A 6,431-nucleotide genomic window follows, 5' to 3' on the forward strand; every position below is an offset into this window, starting at 1 on the left:
CAACTCTCCTATGTGCTCACCGGTTGAGCACTCTGAAGTTACCTCTTTTCTCCAGCGGTTTGAAGTGAACAGATGGTCAATAGTTCAGCGACTGTGATCATGACAAAATGGACACTTGAATATGTGCGTTCACATAAGATAAAGACACCCTATTGTTCCCTGTTTGTTAAAGATTTCAGTTTATCGAAAAAAACATGTGCATTTTTGCTTGGGTACTGTGAACTATTGATGACAGGAGTTAACATTCACGGCAGTATATTTGAGCGCGTAGTTTGGTGTCCTGATTGACCGCAGTAAAGTTTATTGCCGGTTTTAGTTTTGAAATTTCCCAAAAAATGTAAACATATTAATATTTATACCTCATTTTATAATATACCGGAAGAAAAGCTAATCAAACATGTATTTTCTTTGTTATGAGGCAATAACTATAGTCAATAATACGCGCGACGCAGAACTGGACATTCATAGGAAGGAGTCTCCTAGTTACATACCTTGGATATCTTGGAGCTTGCGGGACAGTCAGTATCAGAAAATATCAGAAAAATATCAGAACATTTTACTTATTATACTTTAACCGGTTGTTGAGCTTTTCAGGCCAGTTGCACACCGAAATGGTTGAGGAAACTGCGCGCAACACAGAAGCTATTGCTGCACGGGTGGTTCTTCAAGGATTAGCTGACATACTACTACTCATTGTCACGAGAATCGCAACACATTAGGAGGAACTAAATGACAGCACATCCAGCCAGGCAAGCTTGACACTCGAACGTGAATTTTGCATTTTATAATGGATCAGATCTACTGGGAACCAGCATAACTGGTGTTTGAATTTGTTGGGAGAACCAGCTCCAAAAGTAACGGGATTAAACAAGTGCCCGTGGAATAACTGGTTTTCGTTGAGACAGATTTCATTGGTTGTTCTCCACTCGACCATGACAAATGAGTTGCACTCTTAGTATGTATTTTGACCGCTTGTACGCGACAGTGATCAACAGGGCAGCTGGCTTCAACGTTCACTGACATATCTGGTTTGGCCGACGCACCAGGCGATCAAGCGGCTATCCAGACTGGGGTTCACGGTAATAAGAAGACATTTAGAAACTGTTATCTAGAATATCGAGGAGTAGGACGCGATGAAGCTGCTGAGCAGTTGCTGTTGAGCGCCAAATTTATACGGACAGAAACAGCAAAGTGCGCCGCGCAAGGAGGAAACTCCCCTTGTGTTATTAACGGGAACAGCAACAAGACAATCAGATACTTTTATCCGTTGTCATCAAACCTGCAGGTGTAGCCATCACATTCTCGAGCAAAATATCTTTGCAAAATTAATGATTACCACAACTTTCAGAACTGCGAAGCACGCATATCTGGTGGCTTGAAGCCATTCCACTCACATGAAACAGTCTTGAATTCAAAGCCTAGCAGTTCCGCAATTCGTAAATTTTGGACACTTTGTACGAGCGTTAAATATTTCTCATGTATTTCTAAAGTGGTCGACATTACTTGCGGCTTCGTAAGACACTCTATTCCATCAGAAACAATCCCCACAACATGTATGGACATGCGCAGGATCGGGCTTGCACATCAGTGCCCATTGTTTCGTGGACAATGGCTAACATAACACCGTATCAGTAGTCAGTAAATGGTAAGGGAGAATGAAATCAATCACATTACTGAACCTCACTTTTGAAGGCTTGTCACACGGCCCATACAAATATTTGATGTTCAGTGAAGAACAATGCAATCATTCACAAGACTGGACGCTTCAGTCGAGCAGCCCATCAACACGTGACCACGTGATGCGATTACGTTGGCTGAAAGAAGATTAGCGGCATGAACGATGGGTCCAATATTTTATTCTGGGAGCCTAATTGGTGATTGATTTCAGACAAACGAGGGGAAGTCCCCAAGTTTTTGTCCACTGACCGAACCTGCTTGACAGGGTAGGTAGACCATGTATGGAAAAATTAGCGCTAAGTCACCGCCAGATGATGGAGGGTCTATTGTGTTGATCGGAAGGTGGATGTTCTGGCTGATTCAATCGAATATTGACGTTCTGTTGCATTCTTCAATCTAAGATCAAAGCCTATTCTCAGTTAGCACGAAGAAGACTAGTTTTCTTACTGAGTGTTCCCGATTTCTCCCTGTCAAACCCTGCGCTTGCCTGAACACACCGATTTATGTGTCTTCTTCATATTCAATTACAAGCGATCACGAACTTTTGAACCCTGACATGTCCAACCAGCTTTGATAAAATTTTCACGCACCATTTTGTATCATTTGCGCTACCACGCGTTGTGCGCACACGTTTGTCCCTTAGGTGTTTCGGACCCGTGCCATTTCAGACACCAATAAAACGGAATTCCGTGTAAATTTAACACTGGGTTTTATTGATGAATTTCATGACCCCCGCAATTCTTGTCCCGTGATTTCGCTCGTAACCCCATTGTACAACTCGGGTTCCACATTGTTCGCAAAAGGAAACGAGAACAGAGTTCATCGGATCTTATCGGGCTCCAATCTATGTGAACTGCATCTGGCAAACATACGCAAAATAAGAGAGATGAACCAAATGACAATCTGGACGATAGAAATTTGATGAGCTTAAAATAGAAAGATACACAGGCAGTCCAAAGGTACTACAGATTGTGTGTCTTTGACAGTTAATCTGTCGGTTTCTCATCAATTAGTCGTTTGTCATCCGGGTGATTGGTGTGCCTTTGTGCATCATTTCACCTGAGATTATCAAATCGAGGGTAGTGGTGCCCGCATCGTTCACACACGTGGTGTCCTTGCTTTCCATGCACCGTTCTTAAATGACGATCCAAATCTGATTTCCGGCAGAAAAATGCCCCACACTCCTCGCTTCCTCACCCTGTGACCATTTCAGATGCTGAGACAGAATCCTCCAAGTCGGAAAGCGCTTTCCGCATTTGGGGCATGGATTTCCTCTTAGCTCTGATTCGTGCACACGTTTACTGGATGTTTTGGTAGGCTTTTAGTCTACCGAACAATGAAGTCGCCTTACGTGTTCCTGCAAACAACGCTCATTCCGGAACGACGTTTTGCACACACTACACTGAGTATGGGGATGTTCAGCGTGCACCTCCTGGTGTCTCTTAGCTGCGGACAGGTGATGGAAGGATTTGCCGCAGAGCAAACACTTTTCAGGCACCTTCGCATGTGTTTCTCTACTCGGGTCGTCCAGCTGACCAGCGCTGGGATTGTCGTCATCCGTTCTGTGTGCTGACGGCGTCCTGTGTTCAACTGCTGGTTAAAAGAATGGTGGTGAAGAAACAAAAACAGTTCCACTGGCGTTTAGTGACTATCAAAGAAATAGAGCAAGGTCTTGTTTGAACTCATACGACATTTGCAATGCTTAACAAGACTCATAAATTTCAAACTGGGCCTTTGTGCTGTCAAAATCCGACACGAACTGGGTCGCTGTTTTATCATTATTAGGAAGTTTAAGCACAAGTACAACTCACGCATCTTCCGGAGGATATTAACTCACACGCCACTATTCAATCGTTCTCATCTACCCTCGCCTTGTTATCTAAAGGGGAGTGGAAGATGGTTTTGCATTGAAGTTTTCTAGACCGCTCTGGATAAAATGAAAAGCACTTAGGGGTTCATCCTCACGTGTCCTCAAGGGGAACATTCCTTAATACAGAATTCGCGCCATCAATTCACTCACCGGTGCATGGCTTGTCGAAATGTGCTGTTAGTTGACGGGCTATGTGATACCTCTTATTTGAACGTTCCGCGACTTACGCCCATCTTCCTCGCGTATCCACAACAAATGAACGTCTACTTTCCCACCCATGTCTACAGGCACGCATTGGGTCTCAGGCATGGGATCTACTCACCGTTTCCCAGTGAAGTGTTCTGTCAATTCAAGGAAAGTTCATCTGCGCAACAAATTGGATTTTCGATGTTAGGCGTATTGCAAATGTAGACACTTCGCTTCTCCAGTTGACACAAGACCACTCAGGAACATGGCTGTGAACTTTCGGTTCCACCTTTTTTGATTAGAGGGTAACATTTATCTGTTGATCGTGATGACGCGCCCAGCTGGATGGGACTCGTTCAGGGACGGGAACCACTCGTTCTACAAAAAATGTCGAAAGTGAATGCATCACAAGAGGCCTGCGTTCAACTGTCAAAACCGCAGTACGGCTGCACTTTCATGAGCACTGCATTCTACGAAAATTATTTACGACACGCATGCCAGCCGTTTATATGTATATATATATATCCGCATAACTCCACTCCAAAATATAATATGGAACATCTCATCAGAAGTGGATCACCGATTGTAGAATTCGCAAACCCACGGGGTGTGATAATGAAAACGTGGCCATGTGTACCGAGGGAGCCAAAAGATGATACAACAGTGGTCCATATACCAGGATATCCGCGGCGGTCGACAAAGAAATTTCAAAGCACACAAAAATTAATTTTATGCGGCTTTCAGTAAATCCGGCGACGCATTTTCATGGGCGCTTTCGGGTGAACCAATATTTGAACAACAACTCGACACCTTCGCTCGGGACTTAGTAAAGTGCTCCCAGGGGAGTTCAACTCCGTGGTCCATGCTTTATAAGGCGACGGAAATAAATAAAGTTTGGTACACCTTCGGAAGAACAAAAGTGACTTACACAAGGGAGTGTTACCCAAGTTGCCAACTGAAAAAGCAAGAAGTAAGTAAGCAAGCGAAATACAGCTATATTTCTGTGTAAATGTCGCCTTCACTGAATTCGTAAACTCTGAACGGCCTCGTGCGGATTCACCAACCGATCCCACTGATACTTCCATGAGTTTGCCGTTGTCACACTTTTCACTGCACAGCTAACTGATTCTTGAGTAGATGACTATTCGGCGTTTGGAATCCATAAAATAAGGGATGCTAATACGTCCGTGCTCAGGTACATCTGCTTGAATTTCATGGAAAACTCAGCAGAGTCTGCTTATCTGTCACTGGACGTTCGCGCCATCTAAAAGCCGACATGTGTGTTGCTTTTAAAATGGTAGGAAACTCAGAATTCCAGCCATACTTGTGAGTGAAAAATGAAGTAACAAATTAAAACAAACAAAATACTTGAATGCACTTTATTCGCACGTGCTACGCAACTCAACGCATTTCGATGTAAGACACACAGCTTGGTAGCGCAGTTTGAGGAGTGTATAATTCGCGGTATCAAGATTAAACTCACGATGATTTTCGGCCGTCACATAACTAGCTATACACAACAGTGTCAAAGACAATCCGTTGATACTCATCGGAAAGGGATTTCGACGTACGTCTAATTCGAGCAGCTATTGTGGCGTGTTTTGTAAGTTTTCCAATGGTGGAATGAAGGCCTGTTATCTGAGTTTATCGATCGAGTTCAATAATCTCACTGTCTCGATGAATGAAGCCGTAAACGCCTGATTAACTAATTGGCTTCGACAGGACATTGCCTTTATGGTTCGCAATTCAAGTTAAGAGCGAATTAACTGGTTGGACACATATGCTGGAGGGAACTAATTGGTCTCCCGAAACTTAATGATTTCATTCTCAGAAGGCTTTTGTGTAAGTTGTGCATGATCTGTTCCTTAGGGGAAATCTCGTTAGAATCACAGAATTAGGGGAGGTAGCAAGAATCCACGGCTTTATGTCTGTCGACACAGTGAATACGTGTAACAGTCAGGTGGTGGACAATTTGTGAATTTCTGACATTCTGATGCACCCAGAGAACACTGAGGGGCCCGGGGACATGATTGCTTCTAAATTCGGTTGTGCATTATGTTGGGTCCCGCTGGCGGGTCCTACCCGGAGCTGGATTTCCAGTTAGGAACACTAGCCGGAATGAGACTTCGGGTTAGGTTTGAAGTGATTGGAATACCGACCTTACTGCAAGGGCCAAACTGCTATACTAAATATATTTTATAATACAAGACACAAAAGGGTTCATCATGTCAAGAGAAAAACGTCACCTGTAGGACTCAAAATGTTCGGTGAACCTGAGTGCACGGGGATATATCCGGTTGATAATGACAAGTTTTCGAACAAAGTTATTTGCACGACAATCAACCCCCGACCAGCGTAGCGTGGATGATCAGGTCGATGTAACAGGCCTCTCTTCCTACATTATAGTGACCCTTTTCTTCTGGATTTCACACAATAATGGGAGACTGGTCTATCTTGTTCAACAACTTCATCTATTCAAAATGCGAGACAGTGACCATCTTATGATCACCGAACAACACATGAGAATGCTGGATGCTCTTCCATTTTGTCCTTATATGTCCCATCAACCAGGAACCAAGTGATCAAATAAAGTGTGCGAGACTCTAAATTCACGTAAATCCGATTGAATTTGGAGTAGTAAATAGATTCCTAGAAACATCTGAAAATAAGCCGTAGACATTAGACCGAAAACGAACGC

This window comes from Opisthorchis viverrini (genome assembly GCF_000715545.1).
Source record: "Opisthorchis viverrini unplaced genomic scaffold opera_v5_461, whole genome shotgun sequence".
NCBI lineage: Eukaryota > Metazoa > Platyhelminthes > Trematoda > Opisthorchiida > Opisthorchiidae > Opisthorchis > Opisthorchis viverrini.